This window comes from Equus caballus, chromosome 22 (genome assembly GCF_041296265.1).
Source record: "Equus caballus isolate H_3958 breed thoroughbred chromosome 22, TB-T2T, whole genome shotgun sequence".
In the NCBI taxonomy this organism is placed as follows: Eukaryota; Metazoa; Chordata; class Mammalia; order Perissodactyla; family Equidae; genus Equus; species Equus caballus.
Genome location: NC_091705.1, coordinates 49,495,704 through 49,516,712, shown reverse-complemented (window position 1 = coordinate 49,516,712; position 21,009 = coordinate 49,495,704). Strand labels below are relative to the sequence as shown.

Genomic DNA, 21,009 nt, shown 5'->3' with positions numbered 1-21,009 from the left:
AAAGCATTTGGCTCCCGGATCCTCGGGAAACAGCGACGTCCATGACGAAGGCGGCTCCCGGTGCGACGTCTGGCTGAGGGGGTTGCATGGGGCACCCAGGCTCTGCACCCTACCCTTCCTTACAGAGCCCACCTTGGCTGAGGGACCCTCCAGCTCTGCAGGAACTGGGTGTGAGGGGGGGTGCTTACAGTGGGTGTGTGAGGGGTCAACCCCCCCAGAAACACATGCACGGGCACACACTCACAGAAACACGCACAGACACACATGCACATAGATATGCACAGGCACACACATGCAGATGCACACAGAGACACACCCACACAGACACACCCACACTCATATGCACAGACACACACTCACAGTCCTCCCTACTCCCCACAGGGACTCACCTGTCAGGACCACGGGGTGCCTAGGGAGGCGGGAGGCAGGGGCCACGTCTGCATTGACACCCGCCTGCACTCTGCTTCCCCTCGTCCCTCCACTGTCCACTCACTGACTCCTCACAGTCCTGCCTTTCATCAGGTGCCCACTGCCCCCACCACTAGTCTCAGCCCTGGGACACAGCCAGACCACGGGGGCCCTGCCCTTGTGGGGCATAGGTCCTGGGGGGGTGGGGGCCCTGCAGCTCTGGGCCCTTATCCTTGGATCACATTCTCAGCTGGAGATGAGGCCAGACAGGCCCCCGGAGCCCCACGGAAGACGCTGGCTGACCACGGGGCCAGCCAGCAGTGGCCTCAGCCCAACCTGGCCTGGGAGGGGTAGGTGGACTCTGACACGCTGCGTTGGCTCTGGGTGGGCAGGGGCCAGAATATTCTGGGAAGCCCCGCTTGTGTGGCTGTGGGAGGCGAAGCAGGACACGGGCACCCACACGCTGATCCTGTCAGGGCCTGGGACCCTGTCCCCTAAACCTGCAGGCTCTCGGGGATGTGAGGATGGTTCCCTTGGCTCCTGGGAGTGACCCTGTGGTCAGTGTGAGGACAGCACAGAGCCAGCTGTGGCTGCATCCGCTCGATCACCCTCGGGGACTCAGAGGGAGCAAGTTCTTTTCAGAAAATTAGTTTTCCTGCCAATATGCAATCCATCAGGAGCGATGACAAGGGGGACAGCAGCCTCAGCAGTGCCAGGGACACGACGTCCCGTGTGCGTGGACTCCCATCTGGGAACACAGAAAAGCCTGACCCGCAGCGGTGGCCGCGTGTGACACTTGCCCTGTCAGGCAGCAGAGTGGGGCCACACTCTCTGGGCAGGGTCGCCCCCCCGCCACCACTGCCCTCGGTTCTGCCCAGCCGCCTCTTCTCTGAGCCCCTCCTTCTCTCTGTCCCTCCTCCTGGGTCCTGATGCTGTGGGGACCCACGCCCGGGCAGTGGGGACCGTCTGCACAGCACCGTGCTCACCCTCCAGAGCTGCTCTGGGCACAGCGGAGCCAGAGGGCCCCTGGACCTCAGCCCCCTCCTATCCCTGCCGCAGTGCCCCGCTGAGAGCTGAGCTGAGCTGTGCCACAGGGTCCCTCCTCTGAGGACGCCCTTGGCCCTTCACCTCAAGACCAGCTCCCCAGAGTTCCCGGGAACCCAGGGGTGGGCTCTGGCCCTCTCGGCCTCGAATCTACCACCAGACGAGAGGTCCTCGGCAGAGCCCAGCCCTGGAGGACAGAGGGGTGGCTGCACCCGGCTCTGCAAACTCCTCTCCCTTTTGCAGACCGAGCGCCCGCCGGCCTTGACCACCAGAGCTGCTGACGGTCCTGACGAAGTGGGAGATTCCACAAGCAACGGATTGCCTCTCATGGAAACTCGCCCCGAGCCCTCGCTGCCATCGGGGACCAAGGAAGAATGCTGGGCGGCTGCACCCCCATCCCACCACCCTGGGACACATCATCCCCAAATCCAACCTCAGACAAGAAGCCACGGCCCCAACGCCACCCCGGGGCAGCCCCACGACTCACACTGGTGGCACCTCCCTCCGACCCCTCACTGCTCTTTGACTTCTGTCCACTTGCCTCCAAGTCTGCAGGATTTTCCCCCAAATTACAGACCTTTGCTTCCACACCAGAACTGCTACTCTCCTGCCCGAGGCTGTCCCAACACACCCCTCGGACGTTTTGGTCCACCTTCAGCCTGGCCAGGTCCCTGCTCAAGGCTATTTGGAAACCAAAGCAAAGAAGCCAGAAAGCCAGGAGGGCTCGCGTCCAGGGCCACGGATGGTTCCTGTGAGGAGCTGGGAGATTCGCATTCACCAATGAGCACAGCAGACATAAATTAGGCCATTCCACCCTCCGATGCCCGGGCCACCAGGTTGGCTGCAAAACCCCCAAAATGTGGCCACGTGGCCTTGGACAATGGCAGGTGGCTCCGTGCCATGGCTGTTTCAGTGAGCATGCACTGAGCCCCCTGTGCACCAGGAGGAGTCTAAGCCCTTAGGACGTCATCTCCTGCCATCCCATGTCATCCTGCTTAAGAGGGAACTGGGGCTCGGGGTGGTGTCGCCTGCCCCACTCCCAGGGGGATGGATGGCCAGCCTCTCACTCCCCTCGCCCCCACAGGACGTTGTCTGGAGAAGGTTCCAGTAATCCTTCTCTGAATGAGTGACTATCACACTTGACTGTGAGTTTGAGGGGCATACAGAGCTGTGCTCACAGCGGGGTCCACGGTGTGGGGAGCCCTGCAACCTTGGGTGACCGTGCCTTCGTCTCTGGCTCAGTCGCCCCAATCGGTTGTGTCAACTCAATTTGGCAGCTATTTCCACTTCCCTTCCCCTCTGTATCCTGGGGTCTCACTCACCATCGGGGGCTCCCAACCTCCTCAAAAGTATTATTTTTTCTCTCTGAAAAAAGCCAAGATGCTGATGTCCCACAAGCCACAAGGTCTGCTGTGTGCCCTGGAGCTCAAAGGCCAGCTGCTGCAGGAGCTCACCCCTCCCAGGAGCCCCCGCTCCACGTTCTCAGGCCCTGCACCTACCTCTGCCACACGGCCTCAGGTCATCCTGCCTGCCATCTCCCAAGCAGCCCCTCAGTCTCTCCTACGTGGGCCACGCTGCCTGCTGCGGGGCCTCTGACGCCAGGGACAGAAGGAAGTGCAAATGGGGCTGAGACCAGAGGACCCCAGAGAGAGCAGATAGGGCCACTGCCCAGCCCTCACCGGGGCTTGCCTGCATTTCCATGAGCAAGGCCTCCCGCCGGAAGGTGGGCTTGCCCAGGGCAGGGACTGCGTCCTGGGCCCCGGCTGCAGGGCCAGGCAGAGGGACGGCCCCATGTTCTGGTGAATTTACCATTTGCCAGGACAGTGGGGCCGTGGCCGGAGCCAGACAGTAGTTTCAGAGGAACACCCCTACCCCTCGCTGGCCCCTTCTGCCTCTCTTCCTACTGGGGTTCGAAAGAGAACAAGGCTGCAGTTAATACAGTTTGTGCGTTTTATGAACCAAACAATTAAGCAGGTTTTAAAACATCTGCTGATAGAATCATCACACACGGGGACGTACACTCAGCATTTTTAAGCAGCGACTGATACGAGATGCGAGGAATCACTGGTGAAAACACCAGCAGCCCCGTTAAAATCAATAGAAAATGAGACGCTATGAAAACGCAATATGTGTCCAATTAGTCATAAATGGAGCAAACAGTGGCGTAGACGACGGCCGGAGCACGGTGCTGTCACACGGACCTGCCACCTGCAGGAAGCTCTGGCCACCTCCCCCGGAGAGGTTTCAGTGTGGTGGTGACAGCATTGACACCAGGGACCAGAAGGCTGAGGTGCTGCTGGTGCTGCCCCCAAGTGCCCTGAGGGCCCGAGAGCAGCTGCCACCTCATCCAGGAAGCCGCCCTGCACTTGCTGAGGCCCCAGACCCAAATGCGCACAATGAGCAGGCCCTAAACCTGACACAGCCTCACCAGGTGACCCCTACCCCAGGCCAGCCCTGCACCCCTGGCCGTCCCCAGGTCTGACCTTTGGTGGAGCAAACAGTGACTTTGGGTACAAGAGCGCTGCACAACAAGCTAGGAGCCCTTGGGGGGCATCCTGGGCCTCTCTGAGCCTCAGTTTCCCCATGTGGAAGCCCCAGCTCTATGCAGCCCCTAGTCATTGTCACTCTATGCCCCTGTCACCAGCGTCACAGCTCAGAGGGGGCACTGGCCACTTGCGGCAGTGTCTCTCCTGTGCTGCCTCACAGCTCCTGGCCCAGGACCTCAGGGAACAGCGCCCACTTCGGGCAGAGACCACACACACACCCCCCAAGGAAGCTGACGCTGCGCCAGCACCGGGGTGCCATGACCAGCATCCTCAGGGAAGATGCGGTACCAACTTCTGTTTGAGGACCACCAACAGCCCAGACGCACCTGCAGCCGAAGACGCTGCCCTAGGAGGCCGGGGGGCGGAGACAAAGCTGCACCCCCCAGAGTTGCCACAGAGACCCAGGGACGGCGCCCAAGACAGGCAGGGCACCAGGTGGGCCGAGCCTCACCTCCCACCCAGCCCCATTCGCACCCACCCAGGGACAGCTCCGGCCTGACACCTCCCTGCAGCGGTGGCAGCCTCCCCTCCCCTCCTGTCCCGGGAGGGAGGGTGTCACCAACTCGAATCTGGACTCACTCTGCATTTTCTACTACGGAGGTTTTACAATTTAAACATCAAGAACCTAGTATTTCTCCGGCAGCAACATTACCTATCAGCACTCAAATTCACCACTAAATTAATTTTTAATTCCAGATTTTGGTTAATTATTAAAATAAATAGTGAAGAGTTACGGTTAGCCCCGGCAGAGTGAGCAGCCCGGCCGGCTGCGCAGAAGGAGCCTCTCGGGGGTTCTGTTCTGGGGAGTCTCGGGAGAGACCCTCGGTTCAAAGGCAAAAGGAAGGCCTGGCCCTCAGAACAGCCCCATTTCTTATCATCGCCAGCGCTGACTCAGCCAGATGCCGCGCAAGACCTCCAAGCCCAGCCCCGTAACTTTTCTGTCTGTTCAAAAAAAGTATTTTTTCTCAACACTGATAAAAGTTTAATACAGAGTTGCCGGGTTTTTAATAAACTTGTCAACAAAAGAGCAAGGCAAATCGATGGGCCCACTCCTAGAGATAAATTTTGCCTCAAATAGACCCAAAGAGCAGGGGGGCGGGACGGGGTGGGGGGGAGGTGCACCATGGTTTTGCTGTTGTTTGCAAAAATGGCAAGGTAGGTTTTTGTGTCTTATTATCTCAAAGATAGGGCCGCAGTAGACGCTGGTGTAATTTGAGGAAAGAAAGCTGCCGGCTGAGAATGAGCCCAGAGAGCCTAGAGGTCAGGGCAGGGCAGGCCGACATGTCCCAAGGTAAGAAAAAGCCACTCGGGCCACAGGGCCTCGCTGGGGCCCCCGCCGCACGCCACCCACCTGCAGAAATGGATCCCAGCAGCCGCAGAGCTCGGAGCACAGGGATGGCCACGTCACCGTGCCAGATAAGCCAGCGGGAGAAACCAGTGTGGCCACCCACAGACCTGGACACCCGAGGCAGGCCCGAGCTGCACACGCACAGACCGTGCGTGCCTGCCCCTAAATTCCGCCAGAGCTCTCTGCTCTCAGCCAGTGTGGCGAGACCTTCCAGTAGCAGGAGACATGGGAAGTGCAGCTGCCTGCCTCCAGCCACTGGACGGGCATGCTCTGCTTTGAGGGGTCGTCAGCAGGCCCTTTCATCCCCTCGCTCGAGGTCATCTCCACAGGTGCGGGGGGCAGTTTGAAATTCCACCACTAGAGATTCACTTCTTGGGTTAAAGGTGCAGGGAAAGCACGTTCCCCTGGGAAGGTGTGTGGCAAGCTCCTGGCCCGTGAGCTGTGAGGACTCTGGGGAGTGTTGCTGTGTCCAGCACAGGAGGGAATGGCCAGGGGCAGATGAGGAGCTATTGAAGGGAGTGGGGGCCAGGAGCCCCAGTCATGGCCTCCCCCTGCTGCAGGACTGAGGCTGTGGGGGCAGGACCAGGCAGATCCCCACCACCACTGCACACACAGCCCCCAGCCTGGGGTTGGGGGCCTGGCCCTCTTCACCCCCATGGTGGGCAAAGGCCCTGCCTTGCCCTTGGAAATGGACAACAGGAGGCCTCCAGGTCCTGCCTGGATCTGAGCCCCACGGAGGGGACAGCAAGGAGGTACATGGAGCTCAGAGCCTCCCGGCTGCCCTGTCGTTGCCATCGGAGCCACAGTCGTGGGCACTCCAGTGGTGGGCGGGGTGCGAGGGGGCCGCCCCTGGGCCTCCCCCAGGCAGGAGTCATCTGAGTTCAGCCTCTCCAAGAGGACAGCTGAGAATGTGGACTATTTATACCGGCCGGGGCGGGCGGGCAGCTGGGGAGACACGCAGCCCCGTCGCCATATGTGGGCATGACCAACATTGCGCAGGCCTGCCAGGGGGACACGGGCCCAAAACAGGGCGTCTGTCCTGGGTGTCCTTCAGCTCCAAAGGTCCCCTCTGAGCCCCCCCGTGACAGGTTCCAGGGACAGCTGCCTTCTCCCCTCTCTGCTGTTAAAAATACTCTGGGTCCCTGTCCCTCCCATCCCACAACCGTCCTCCCCACACCGGCACACACACACGCACACGCCTGCCTCCACTCCAGCCATCGTCACTGGCTCCCTCCATGCTAGAGGTTTGACCCTATGGGGGGACACCAGCCTGTCAACCACCAGGGCCTCTGGGCACCACCCCGGGTGGGGAAAAGCCAGGGCCCTCTTCCCAGCACATGCACAACGGGGCCTTCTCTCCTTTTCCTCCTGGGCTGGACACGGGGGCCTGGAAGGTGCCTCTGTGCCCATGTCACTGGCCCTCCCGGTCACAGGCACCCAGTTGACTGCCCCCTTAGCGCAGGAAGCAGACCTGCCTGGGACTTAGTTGGGCCTCTGAAAATCTGGGCGGATGACCGATCCCCAGCACCCCGGGGAGCCGGCGCCTTTGCAGGACCCGCCACCCTGAGTGTCTTCGCCTAGGGAGCAGCTGCTGGGCTGTCAGGGTGGCCCTCTCGTCCCTGCCCTTGAGATGCACTGCCTACATGCTGCCTGCGCTGTGCCTGCACTGCAGGCCCCAGCAGCAGCTCTGCAGCAGCCTGCACAGCTCCCCACCCTCTGCTGCAGCCGCAGCCCCTCCCGCTCGGCAGCTAGGCCTTCCCGGGGTCAGAGCCGGCCTGGAACTCTGAGTACTCAAGGCGGTGCCCATCGGGCACCCAGGAACACAGCCCAGGGGCAGCTCCACACCCTGGCCAGCTGGGTCCAGGGTTTTGCAGGGCAGTAGAAGAGGCCCAGAGCAGGACACAGGTGAAGCAGACAGCAGGAGCTTCTGGGAGCTGTTGACACGGTGCTGCAGGCCCCGTGCCTTCCACAAAGTCCCACCGGCCTCTTCCCACCCAGGAGGCCGGCTGCTGGAGGGCCAAGGACGGTGGGCAAGGCCGGCCAGCGTCCCTCAGAAAGCCACGTGCTCCCGCCCCAAGCCTCTCTCTGGGGGCCACACTGCACCCAGGCCTGGCCACCCCAGGGATCAGTGGACATCAAAGGCAGGGAGCAGGGCTGCAGTGAGTGGGGAGGCTGTCTGCAAGCGGATGCGCGGCCAGCCGGCCAGCTGAGCAGGGCTGAGTCAGCATGAAGCTCCTCAGACCGAGGACGCGGTTGCCCTTTAGCTAAGGGGCAGCAAGCAAGGCAACATGTGGCCCCGCCCACTTGCCCCACTGGCCCTGCCCACGGCCCCACCCTCTGCCCCACAAACCCCTCCCCGCCCCGTCTTCCCAGCCAAGCCCTGGCCCTAAAGGTTCCCGGGGTTCCTTCATTTTCAACTAGGGCATTTTCGGGGGTAAAAATTTGCAATTGAAGCGATGTTCACTTTGATTGACTCAGCTGCACCAGTTAAAACATCCCTCCTGCGGGTCAATCTAATCACACTTAACAGCAGCTTGTTCTTCGATGCAACATTTGTCACGTGAGGTCGACAGTTTTAAAAGAGATTGCTAATGCCCCCTCAAAGATGCTTTCTCCAGCGCCCCTCTCCCGCTTTGAAACGCCTGTGCAATAAATGCTTCTGTGCACTTGATGAAGGCACCATCCAACCCAAGTCACAAGCAGCCCGCTGTGGAAGCAGGGGACACAATAGCCACAGAAATAAAGAACCACTGCCGTCTGCACAGACGCACACACATGCAGCACGGCGGAGCCACCCCCTCCTGACCCCACTCCCTCTCAGAGCCGGGTGCCCTCCAGTGCAGAAGTTTCGTTCGAAGCGTCACTAGATTTTGTGAGCTGCAGCCTAGAAAAATTTAACTAATTTGGCCCACTGAATTTATGAGCTCAATTCTCGGAGCTACGGTCTCCGCCAGCGGAACCTGGGGCCTGCCCTCAGACTGCTGTGGGGTGTTCTGGGAACCCCAGGAGCCTCCCATGGGGCCGCCCCACTTCGAGAGCTCAGAGAAAGGGGCACTGGCCGCCTTGCCAGACCTGAGGTTCTCCTCGCAGCCACACCAAAACCAAACCACCTGGGTCCCTGAGTTGGCCAGCAAGCCCCAAGAGGGTGGGGCAGATGCCGTTTGACCCCACCGGGCACACCCAAGGCTCCTTTCCCTCTTGGGGGGGGGGGGTTCCCCGAGCCCCCAGCAGGACATGGGTAGCACCATCCATAAAAGCCCCTCTGGGCAGAGCTGTCACTGCCCACCTGCCCCTCCCCTCCCAAAGACCCCTCAGAGAGCATCTCTGGGAAGCAGCAGGCCAAGGGGTGCACACAAGGAAGGGGCTCTGGCTCCTGCGGGGAGGCACCTCCATGGTGCCCGATCTTAACTGGGCAGATCACGGACCCCAAGGAGATTTACAGCCAGGAGGCCGCGGCTCTCTCCCTGCGAACTCTCTAGTTTCACTGCTCAGTCAAACCTAATTCCAAAACACCAATGCTTTTATTTAAACACCACATCCTGCAATAAAGCCCTAATGGACGGTGGGACGCGTCCAGGGGGAGGGCGGCGTGTCTGCGGCCGCCTCGGTGGCCACTCGCCCAGCTACTTCCCTCCCTGCGGCCGGAGCTGGAAGCAAGCAGGGCGGAGATGACCTTCCCAGGGACTCTGGACACTGACCCCTCCAGGCCTGGTGGCTAGCAGGACGGCAGTGCCCAAGGACGACCCTGCCTCCCAGGGTGGATGCCGGCGGAGCCAGAGGCTGTGAGCCTTGAAAATTGGGAAGGAGCCTGGACTGCCGAGCCCACCTCGAGCCTCCACTGCAGTCGACTCCTGGGAAGCGAGAGCCACGTGCGAGCTGGGAGCTGCCCACGTCTCCTTGTCCCCAGGCTCCCTGGCAGGGCCTCAGTGGCTCAGGGGACCTGGCTGCCCCCAGACCCAACACTTCCAGCAGCTGGAGGAGGGGGCCTGCTCACTCACCTCTCCCTGTCCCACCCCCCCACCCAAGAACCAAATTCCTGCCAAAGGTCACGGCGCGGGAGGGGCTGGGGCACCTGCCACAGGTCCCGGGCAGCAATCCCAGGGACACTGGAAAAGCAGAGATGACACACTCATTGAAAAATAGCCCTGAGCCCATGGAGGACGTGCCCTGGGCAGGGACGCTGGCCTCACCCCAGGCTGCAGACGCCTCCAGTCTGGGAGCCGGAACCTGCACCCGGGTGACACCCCTCCCACAGCCCCCGGAACCCTCTGTGATTCGCCTCCCTGGAGAAGGGCCATCGCAGCGGAGACGGGCATCACAGCCCCATGCAGCATCTGTCCTCATCTCCTGGGCAGTCACAGCCCAGCCATGGGACCCACAGGATGACACTCCAGCCCCTTTCCTGACCAGGACCAGGCTGGCAGCAAAGCAGGAGGAGGGGGCCCTGGTCACAGGTGCTGATGTCCACACCAAGCTGGCCAGCAGCCGTCACCATCCTTCACAGTGAAAGTGCTTTGGCTGGAGTCAGTGTAAACAGAGGCCAGCAGCGTTGGGGCCTTGGCAGGACGAGCAGGGAGACGTGGCGAAACCCCACAGGCCCCCAGGTGGGCTCAGGGCCGCTGGGCTCAGCCCTTTTGTCTCAATCATCATAGACGCCCGAGCTGCCCTCGGAGTACTGGGCTCAGGCGTCTCAGAGGAGGGAGCGGGTTCTGGGCCTGCAGGTGCCTCTGCCCTGCAGGGGGGCTGCCGCCCTCGGCCTGACCCCCAGGAGGCCGAGCCACATGGTACTCTTGCCTCAGCCTCGCAGTGCGGCCACGGACAGCAAAGGCGAAAGCCAGAGAGGCATCTTTCCCTCAAAAATCATTTCACACGTGGCCACAGGGTCCCTGCCTCTTTCCCTCCCTTGGCCAGCTGGCCGCCCTTTTGGGGAACATGCTGCTTTTCTCTGAGCAATTTCTGCCTCGTCACGCAAACAGCCCTTTCTGCTGGCAATGACCCCTTTAGGGGGGGCAAGAAGTGACACCCCCAGAGCCACGGCCACCCTGCGTGCCCAAGCCAAGGCCCCCACGCCCCTCACCGGACCCCACGGCCGCCACAGGGCCGCCTGCCCTCTGCCGCAGTCAGCACGTTGAATATTTAATGTCTGATGAACGCTTCCACCTGCTGACACAGGCAAAGTGACAGAACAATACCAGCAGGGGACAGGGCCATCCACCGACACCCAGGCAGCCTGCCACCCAGGCCTCACCCCAGCCACAGCTGCCCGTCTGTCTCTCTGTGCCCCTGGGTGGCCCCGTGGGTGCAGACTGCCCCCTTACTCCAGCGAGAGAGTTCCCGACCTGAAATACATACTTCTTTACATTCCATAGCTTAGCAGGTCCATATGGGCATATAAAGAAGTATGTTTCCCAAGCAGGTAGTTCTGTACGCAGCTCTGTGGGCTCACAGAAGGGGCCCACTGAGGCCATGGGATTTCTACCCGGATCCACAGCCTGGAGCCTTCCTTGTGCTTGGGGCCAGCACACCCTGTCCTCCAGCTCTGACCATTATCGGGGCTCCGCGGCCTCTGCCCCCTTGTGACCTCGACACCCCACTCTCTGTCTCACACACACACACACACACACACAGAGTCAGGAAGGACAGAGGCAGGCATTGTGCTCCGGAAAGTCTCAAGAAGCCCTTCACTCGCCCCAACAGTCATGCAGTTTTGCATCAATGGAACCATAAGGGATCCAGGCTGCTACCTCCCATCCTTGCCCCAGAGAAGGGATGCGCCGTTCCCTCTCAGACGGTATCCGACCCTCAGCCGGCACCCTCCCTCTCCCTCTGGGCATCGTCATCCCAGCCCAGTGTACAGGGAGGGCTGAGCAAAGAGAGAGCAGCTAGGGAGGACCCCCACTATAAGTGGTCAGGGAGCAGGGTGCCAGAACCAGCAGGAGCCTGGCACCCCTCACCGCAGGCCCGGACTGGGAAGGCAGCGCCAGGAGACACAAGAAATGGGCAGGCCTTACCTGGGCAGCGGGGCAGCATCCCAGGTAGCTTCCTGGTGATTCTGCATCTCAGAAACCTGCATCCTCAGGACAGGGCTCGGAGCCTCTGTCTTTGAAGATGTGCATGAGAAGGACAGTTGCAGGTGGACCCTGCATCCCTACAGGGCAGCGGGGAGCTGCTGGGAGGTGGCCCATGCCGCGGCCAGCTCCCTCGGCGCCTTAGCCTGGCCACAGAGCGGATGCCCAGCCCAGCGAGGGACTGGAGCCGGCTCCTGCTTCCCCCCTCTGGCTGCCTCCTCTCTGGCTACCTCCATTCCTCCCCCCTCCCTCTCTTCTTCACCCTCTCTCTCCCCTTCTCCACTCCTGACACGTCACCGCTTCTGCCTCGGCCTGACTAAAAACGATGCTTGCGCGAGCAGGCAGTTCACACAGGCGCCCAGGGGCCAGCAGGACACTGCCGCCGACTTGGCGACGCAGCTGAGGCACCCAGGGTGGCCAGTCCTCACCTGGCTCTTTGTGGCCTGCACCCAGCGTCCACCAGGCCCGATCAATACCAATTTACAGTCAAACGCAGGGGCCGCCTTCCTGTTAATGAATTTCCCCTGTGCTCACCAGCTTCTAATGAACCCGTTAAAGAGGGTTTAAGTAAACTTAGCAAGCGGCAAACTAAGCACTTTGGAATACTTAATTGTATCGATATTTTTCCACCGCATTTCAAAATTTCTCTGTGATGGAGAAGTAGAGGTCCCTCTTTCCCATCAACTTCAGTGGCCACCATGAAGCCGGGAGTTTGAAAACTACAGAGAATCCCAAGGAGAGGCATGGAACCTCCAGGTCAGGTCCCCACCGAAGGAAGGGAAGCCACCCCAGCCCAGCCCGGCACTGGGAGGAGACAGAAACCCACAGGGTGCCAGGAGCAGCCTGGGATGGAGGCCTCACCTTCGCCAAGATGAGGCCAGCAGGTGAGGTGGTGGGACTGGCAGGAGGGTGCCACTGTGGCAGGCTGCCTGCAGCGGGAGAGAGCAGGGGAGACACTCACTGGGGGTGGGGAGCCGGGGGGTGCAGACACAGAGAGTCTGCCGGCTGGGCCCTGGTTCCCGGGGTGGCTGGGAGCTGACCCTGGCCTGGGCACGAGGTCCCGGGCCTGAACACACGTCCAGTTCTCCCTCCATCAGCAAGACGACATCCAGGTGACCCTGCCCGCCCCTCCCCAGCGGGCAGCTTGCCTGTCCCCACGCAGATGGGCCCAGAGAGGGTGTCTGGACACTACCGTCCCCCAGGGCAGGGCAGTGTCCCTGCAGAGCCTGCATTGTGCCGAGGCAACTAAGCAATTTCTCAAGTCTGTGGGCTGTGGCATCCGTGCCGGGCAGGGCTGGGCCAGAGCTTTCCATGGGGGAGGGCAGAATCAGGGCTTGGAGACGGACCCCTCCCTCTGAAAGGAAAGAGCTGCCCACAGAAAGATACCGAGGAGCCATGTCCCATTTCCCTGTGGCTGCCGTTCTTTATCATCTTCGTGTGGCCAAGGATAAAAAAGGGCAGCGAGATGGCAGCTCGGCCCCACTTCTCCTCATCCCTGGAGTGTGCCCTCCGCGGGAACCTCGTGCAGTGATGGGAGTATGACGTCTAAATTTCCCGCTGCCCTCTGACAAACGAGACCTCAGAGGCTGTATGACGGCCACTGCTCAGGCCCCTGCCTCCCATTCATCTGGATGGTGTCTACAGGTCAGGGGAAAGCTGGGGGCCCCAAAGGGCAGGAGAGTCACCTCAGGGCCAGCCAGAGCCCCTGTGAGCTTCTGTCCACTCACAAATGAACCACAGCCACTTCTCAAAAAGTTTCCTGCCTTGACAGGAAAGAAGCACCAGCCACCTCCAAGGGGACCCCACAGCGGGCAGGAGCTGGCGCCGTGCCCTGGGCCTCGCTCATCCAGTGCCCTTTGGCTGGATCTCTCCCCAGCCCTGCAGTCCTGTGGGGGTCATACTCCCTTGCAGAGACCACCAGGCCGCTCCCCGCTCAAGCCCCCAGTCCCCACCCACGTGCGCCCCCGCTGTGCACGCCCAGCGCGGGGACCCTCCCGTCGCTGACAGGGCTGCAAGAGCCGCAGAAGTCCAGAGTCCCAGGCTGGGGCAGCCTCGCTGCGGAGATCCCAGCCCCACACCTCTGCCGGTAGTACTGCAAGTTCCCCGGTAAGTTTAGCCACATTCCCATCCGCTCTGTGCTCTGTTGCAGGGGGTGCAGGTTAATTGCGCCCGCGGCCCCCACCCCGGCACCACGACCCTTGCCCCGCGGCGTCTGGAGGGGGCCGAATCCTTGCAAAATGCCCGATCGTCAAAGTTCGTGCATCCCAGCTGGACGCGCCCTCCCGGCCCTGCTGGCTGCTGGCTCTGCAGTTTTCCAAATGCGGACGATGCCACGAGCTGGGAGAAAACTCCAAAGCACCCCCCGCCGGAGCCACGCGGTGCCGGTACCACGGCTCCCACTGTGCCGGCAGGCACACCCCCACCGCTGCGGCCGGCAAGTTTTCGGGGGCCGGCTGGGGAGGCTGAGAAGGACTCACCGGGGAGCCCCTCCAGCCAGGCTGGCGACAGTGGCGGCGGGCGCAGGGTCGCGGCTCCCGGGTACGATGCGCCCTGTGCGGCTCCCAGGGAGATGCTGCAGCCGCGGCAGCGCCATCCACCTTCTCCGGGAGCCAATCGCGAATGCAGGGGTGGGGGAGGCCAGAGCTCCTGATGCGTCCGCACTTGGTGGGGGGGGAGGCAGAGAGAAAGAAGACACCAGGCACCCCCTCTCCGCACCCCTGCCCTTCCCCCAGCCCTCCTGCAGCAGCGCAGACTTAGCAGGGAGGGAGAGAGAGGAGAGAGAGAGAGAGAAAGAGAGAGAGAGAGGAGAGACAGAGAGACGCAGGAGTGAGGGCGATGCAGAGTTAAGGAGAAGCGACCTCGCAGCCCGCACACCTTGAGCCCCTCCCTGCCCTGGGCTGTGTCTGCAGGACGCTCCTGCACCCCCAGCCGGGGTCAGCGCAAGGTAGAGGTCAGGGTGGAAGGAGAGGGGAGGGTCCCTGGGGTGTGCAGGCTCACAAATGCACACAACCCGGCTCAAAGACACACGCAGGCAGGGGGAGGGCAGGGGAGGGGAGGGGAGGGCTGACCCGAGGGGCCGGAGCAGGCGTGGGGGCCCCCCTCGGATCAGGAGCCGGCCTCAACTTTACAGTCCTTATATACCCCGCCAAGCATCCCAAACACGCGGCCGGGCCAAGTGGCCCCTCGGGCTGTGCTCCCTGACCATATTTAGTCAAGCAGGGAAAAAATAGCCTGTCAGCTGGGCCGAGGCTGGCCGGCCACCGGGAACAGGGTGGGAGCGCCAGCGCCATTGACGGCCGGTCCTGGGCCCAGGCTGTCGTCCGCTGCCCCCTCCGGGCCCCTCCCCACGGGCCTCCCACCGGCTGTCCCTGCCCTGCCGTCCCCCTGCTATTTTTAGCCCAGCCCGGTACACAGGCGCCTCCCAGCAGCCGGGCAGCAACCTCTCAGGCCGTGCAGCCAGTTCCTAGGGGTGCCCTGGGGAGGCCTGGGTGGCTCCCAGCGCGCAGGCCGGGCAGGGAGAAGGGCTGCCCCCTCCCTGCTCTTGGCCCCCAGCGGGCCGGGCCCCACCCAGGCCTCCCAGAGCCCCACTGGGGGACCCCCGCTTTGCCCTTTTGCCCAGATTCGGGGCCCAGATCAGGGGGTGATGATTTGGTTTCTGGGGGCCCCCGTGCCAGCCCGGAGTAACGGCGATGCAGGTCACCTTGGACAGCGAGCCAGTCCCTGTGCTTGCCACACTCTACCTAGTCCTGCAGCCAGGGGTACGCGTGAGGGGGAGACCCCGAGTCCACGTGCTGGTTCCACTCGGAGCGCCCCCATCCTAGGTTCACGCTTGAATGACGTCATGGGCGTGTGCCGGGCACGGCCTGCAGGGGCCTGTCCTTGCAGGGCCTGGATGTGGAGGCCAAATGTTCCCCACAACTGTGAGCTAGGAAGGTCTCCTCGCCTCTCTGGGGTCCCCTAGGACGTGGGCTAGGACGTGGGGTGGACCCCCTTCCCTGAAGGCCAGGCGTGGGGCCCACACGGGGTGGGAGGCAGCCAGCTTCACTGTGTCAAGTCCTGTCCAGAGTATAGGCAGCCAGAAGCCCTGTTGTTCGGGAAAGCCACTCACAAACCTCGGCACCGCCGTGCCTACAGGCCTGGCCCAGCCTGCTGTGGGACAGGCGTCCATGCTCTCGGATCAAGCTCCCCGTGCCTGGTCCCCCCATGACGCCCCAGCTCAGGCCCCGGAGGTGCAGGGTCCAAGCCTTGGGTCACGGGGTATGCTAGGGGGACTCTCTGTGGATCGCCCCCTGGGATCCGGCCCACCCCCCACACAGGAGAGGGAAGGATGGAAGCACAGGAAGCAGGGCCCGAGCAGGCCCAGGAGAGCGGGGAGCGAAGTGGAGGGTCCTCTGCACCTGCTGGAGCTCCAGGTGCTTCCTGGAGAAGGCCCTGGAACAAGACCACGGCTGTGGGAGGAGCAGGGCTAGTGCTCTCGGTAAGCTCTGAGTGGCCGGGACGCTGACCAGGGGTCAGGGCTGCTCCCAGGCCACAGGCCCAGCCAAGGGGCCCTCCATTCACCCCAGGGAGGCGGGAACCCTGGGATGTTTCAAGCTGCCCTCTGTCCAAGCACTTTTCTGGAAACCAAATAGCCACTTGGCCTCCAGCTGACACTGGGAGAGCAACTCATGTGAGGGCAGCATCCAAACTCCCTCTGCACGTGCCCCATCCCCTGTGCCCGCTACAGCCCCCAGCCCCTGTGCCCCCTGCAGTCCCCAGCCCCCAGCCCCTGTGCCCCCTGCAGCCCCAGCCCCTGTGCCCCCTGCAGCCACTGGCCCCTGGTCCCTGCTCCCCTTCCTCCTCTCCTCCTTGCCTTCCCTCTCTGGGCAGGGGGCAGGAGGGGAGGAAGTCACAGAGGTTGGGCAGGGAGGCTCAGGGGAGCCAACCCCTCTGCTGAGCCTGCAGGTGGGCAGGGGAGGGGCAGAAGCCCCGGGGAGAGTGGCCGGAGTGTGGCTGGCTGTCCCGCAGACTGGCTCCGAGGTGGTGGGGGAGCAGGTGCTGCCATAAATCACCGGGATAATCACCCCAGGTGATGGAAGCCCCACACTCACAGACAGGGTGGGCACAGGGCCATCTTCCTAGGGGGAGCCTGGTGTGGATGGCCAGTCCCCATGGGTCCCCAAGGTCCCGAGGATAAAGCCAGATGACAGAGCACTCCATTCACTTATCCACAACATTAACATTTACGGGTATTCCAGAAGCTTCTATGTGGATTATCTGTTGATCTTCAAAGCATCCCTGAGAGGGGGATGTCGTGTTATCCCCGCTCCACCCAGGAAGAGTGGGGCTCAGGGAGCAGCTGACTTGCCCGAGGTTGCCAGGCAGGGGCGGACCTGGGCAGCGGCCAGTGGTCTGGGGGCTGCTCAGGCCCTGTTGCCTTCCAGAGTCCCCTCACCCTCACACAGACCCAGTGTCCCCTGCCTTGGATGCTCATGAAACCGCCCGCCCCAGAGAGACTGCCAAGTGTTAGAGAGGCATGGGAGACGACCAGGGCCCCACGGGCCTTCCTCCTGGGTGTCCTCAGAAAGGTGGCAGCTGATGTGACACAGTTTCACGTGTGCAGATAAATAAAGCACGGCTGGTGAACCCTGAAGTCCACCTTCCCTCATTTGTTCACCAGCAAGGACAGTCGCACACCCGCCTGCCCGTCCAGGCCACGTGGGGCTGGCCATTGGCTGTCTGGTGGAAGGTCCCACTGTGGCGGGACTGTGCTGCGCTCACGACAAGCCCCCCACGGTCACATGTGGCTGCTGAGGTCTCAAAACAGGGCTGGGGTGACTGCCGACCTGAAGTTTTGACTCGGTTTAATTTGATCAATTTTAGTTTCAATCGCCACGTGTAAGCAGCAGCTGTGTTCTCCCTGGGAGAGACTGTGTAAGATTAGACAGGGAGGTCCTGATGCCCCGCAGTGAGGAGCGCTTCGGGGAAGAGATGGGCGGGGCCTGGGTGGCATTGCAGGTCAGAGGTCAGGGGAGGCCTCTGTAGGGGATGAAGGGCCCAAGTGATGTGGGCGGGGCAGCAGGCAGGCCTCTGGGAGGAGAAGGCAGGCCGAGGCCCTGGGGGTTGGGGGGGGGGGGGGCCAGAGGGGTGGGAGCATCTAGTCTGCCCAGGGGCAGCACGGAGCAAGGAGGCCAGGGGGCTGCAGCAAGGGCTGCCGGACTCATGGCCAGGGCTGGGCAGGGGCATAGCCGCTCTGGTGGGACAGCTGCAGGGGTGAGGGTAGAGCTGGCTGAGCTGTCAGGAGCTCCAGGGCACAGGGCTGACAGCTGGAACCAGCGGCCGGCCGTGTGCAGTGGGGAGGGGCACCAGTCTGGCAGGCCTTTGAGGGTTTGCCCACAGATCTGCTGACCGAGTGAGGTGGTTACAGAGAAAGAGGAGAGTCGGTGAGGTGGACCCCAGGGGAACAGGATGCTTCTGTGAAGGAGAAGTGGGGCGGGGAGGGGGAGATTTTGCAAAGCAGAAGGAAGGGTGCTTCTCCTGGAGCAGGAGGAACCTGAGCAGGTGTGGGGGGACTTCCCTGCTCAGAGCCTGTTGCAAATCCCAGAGGGGCATCCCCAGGGATCGGCCTGGGGGGGCTTTGTGGGGGCCTCTGGAATTCAGGCAAGTGGAGGCACATGCGGTTTCTGGGTTGCAGGGCACCTCGCTCAGGCGGACCCCTCGCCCCTCACCCCTTGAGCCAAGCGGCGGGCGGAGCGGCCACTGGAGAGAGCATTTCCTGGAAGCCGAGGACAGTAATGGAGCCGGGAGCAAACCCCCGGGAGCAGTGGCTTCTGGCTGAGCGCATTTCCTGCAGCGCTGTCCCTGGGGGCACAGGGCGGGGCGGCAGCCCTCGTGTGCATCCACCACATCTTTCACCCTGGAAGAGAGGGTTAGGTGCCTGGAAGGCCGCACCACAGCCTGGTTCTGGCCTCACTGGTTGACCCTGCGGGAGTCCGAGCCCAGAGTCGCGGTGGAGCAGGGGGGCCCTTCGGAGACCCTGGTCTGGGTGCTCCAGGGGCAGAGGGAGGCGACTCTGCAAACTCTCTGAGCCTCAGCTTCCTTGTCCGTACAGTGGGGCCATGGCCTGTCCTGGGCGGTGATGAGGCTGGGCTGAGGGGTGGACAGAGCAGAGCCCCTGACCACAGCCTCAGTGGGGGTAGTGTGGTGGTGACAGTTTGGGGAAGGCCCCAGATAGGGTCACTCATCTTCCAGTCTTTCATGATGCAGAGGATCAAATGAATGAATGAGTGAATGAATGAATGACTCAATCAACAGGTCCGTTGATCAGTTGACCACTAGACAGCTGGGTGGTGGATAGCTGCTGGTGAGGATGGGGGAGCATGGCTGGGACCATGTTAATGTGCTCAGCTTTGGGGGTGGAAGTGAGGCTGGGGTCTTATTCGGAGTAGGGGTGCAAGGCAGGGCTAATGCCCTTGGAGGGTCAGGCCCTCACCCCTGCCTGGTGCCTACCTCCCCAGGAGGCGTCCAGGGCCATTTTGGAGCACTAGTCCCTGGTCAGCAGCCATCCCCTCTGACGACAAGATTCCACTTTCGGTCACTTCGCTCTTCCTTGAATCTTTAAATAAAACAAAACCAAACCTAGGTTTTATTTTTTTAATTGGGTTGTACTTTCAGACAAGAGTGAATACATCCTCTGCCTCGGCCTCTCGGTCCCGACAAGCCCAGCTTACCCAGGAAAACAGTGGGCAGAGGACTTAGACTTTCTCCAGAGAAGCCACACAGTGGCCCAAAAGCCACAAAAAGATGCCCAGTCATTGGGGAAACGCAGATCAAAACCCCAGTGAGACTCCGCCCCACACACGAGGATGGAACCAGCATCGAGGGCAAGCAGAGCTGGAGGCACTCCTGGGGCGCCTCCCCAAAGGGATGCCCACGCTGTGCTCCCAGAGAGTAGGGCCAGCTGCTGTGGTAAGGGGAAATCCTTGGGCTGGGGAGGGGTGCCTGGTCAGCAGAAGAGGGGACAGCCTGGGAAAGGCTCAATCCAGCTCCTGAGAAAGGTGAGGCCACCAGAGGACGCCCTGCCCAGCTTCCAGCGGCTTCCAGTGGGCTGACCTCTCCATGCTGGCCTAGCTTGTGCCCCGGCCGATGTGGGCAAGTCCACAGCGGGCCTGGGCCCAGAATCAGGAGCAGTGAGGGTGAGAGCCGTAGACCACCGTCCCTGGGCTGGCCCAGGACCCCCCACCAAGGCCTGGCTGAGGCATCCAGGGCTCTGCCCAGCCCTGGCCACCAAACACCAGGAAGTCTGGGCTCTGACCGATAGGCAGCTTCTCTTCTTCTTGGATGGTGGGACCACAAACCCTAAGACATAGAGTGGCCCCAAAAGCGACGTGCACTGGTGGAAATCTGCATTCAGTGGGTAGAGAGCACCTCCGCCTGCAGGACTTCTCAGAGCCTTCATTAGGCCAGTGGGCACTTCGAGTCCCCAGCAGCCCAGCCTCGGCTGACCACCCCGCCGTCCACCTCACAGCCTCACCACCCCAGCCCACACAGGGGGGCTCAGGGGAGGCCGTGCACACCCCTGAGGCCTGTGGAGCAGAGCCAGGTATGAGAGGCCCACGGAACGAGGCACACCACTACGCAACAGGACTACGACCTCCACCCGACTCCGGGCCTGGGAGGTCACCTGCTGCCAGACCTCAGTGTTCAAACACACACAGGCACACACGCACACACATGCACATGCACACATAGCAAAACAAATGTGCCTGCATTACCGTAATGCAGTGGGAACACCTCCCTGACAGCTCGTAAAGAAAGTTATATTTCATTGCCATGATGTCAGCAGACAGCGATTTGTTTCCAGAGGCGTCCCACCCGGAATGGTGACAGCTTTACTGTCGTGGAGACACGGGACACTTCCGGGGGCCTGACCCACATGGCACCACTTGGAGCCTCCCAAGAGGTCCATGCAGCTTTGAGTCCAGGCAGGGCAGCCTCAGACCTGCCCCACAAGGAGCCCCCACCACCCCAGAGCTCCTGGGGGAGGAGGAGGTGCCAAGGGCAGGGGCACCAGAGGGGAGGGCAGGCCAGGACAGAGGGGTGCTGAGGGCCCAGGTTGAGTCCAGGCTTCTGTCTGACTTCTTCCTCCCGCTCCCACCCTCTCCTCTCTACCCCCCACCTCAGTCCTGTCCCCAGGCCTCTGCCCTGTGCAGGACTCACTGGGCTCATCTCTGAAGAACGAGGGGAGTCAGACCAGGCTGGGCTCCTCTGACCTTGCCCCCGTACCCCTTGCCCCCTCCCTGCAGGCACACCCACAGAGGGACCCTCATCCCACCACTGTCCCTGCCCCCACCCCAGCATCGCCCCTGAGGGCAAGGCTGGCACTCCAGCCTCCGGACCCGCAGCTAGTCCGGCAGGGAGTGAGGGGCAGAAGGCAAGGACGGGGGCCGGCTCCTCACCCCACTGGGCCCGCTGGCCCCTGCGAGAGGATTTTTCTGGGTCAAGAGACAGGTTCCCACTTCAGGAAAATGAAGCTGCTGATGGTAAAATGCTGGAGATCGGACAGAGCAGGGAGGTTCAGGGGCCACTTCTGGCTGCATTTTAAGAAATCCTGCCT

General features: G+C 62.2%; 1 non-coding gene across 1 annotated transcript; it reads right to left on the bottom strand.

Moving 5' to 3' along the window:
- Window positions 1–10,684: 10,684 nt before the first annotated feature.
- On the bottom strand, window positions 10,685–10,760 carry MIR1-2 (microRNA mir-1-2). The gene has a single exon (NR_032981.1). It is a non-coding gene; the product is annotated as a microRNA mir-1-2 (primary transcript).
- Between the last annotated feature and the right edge of the window lie 10,249 nt (window positions 10,761–21,009).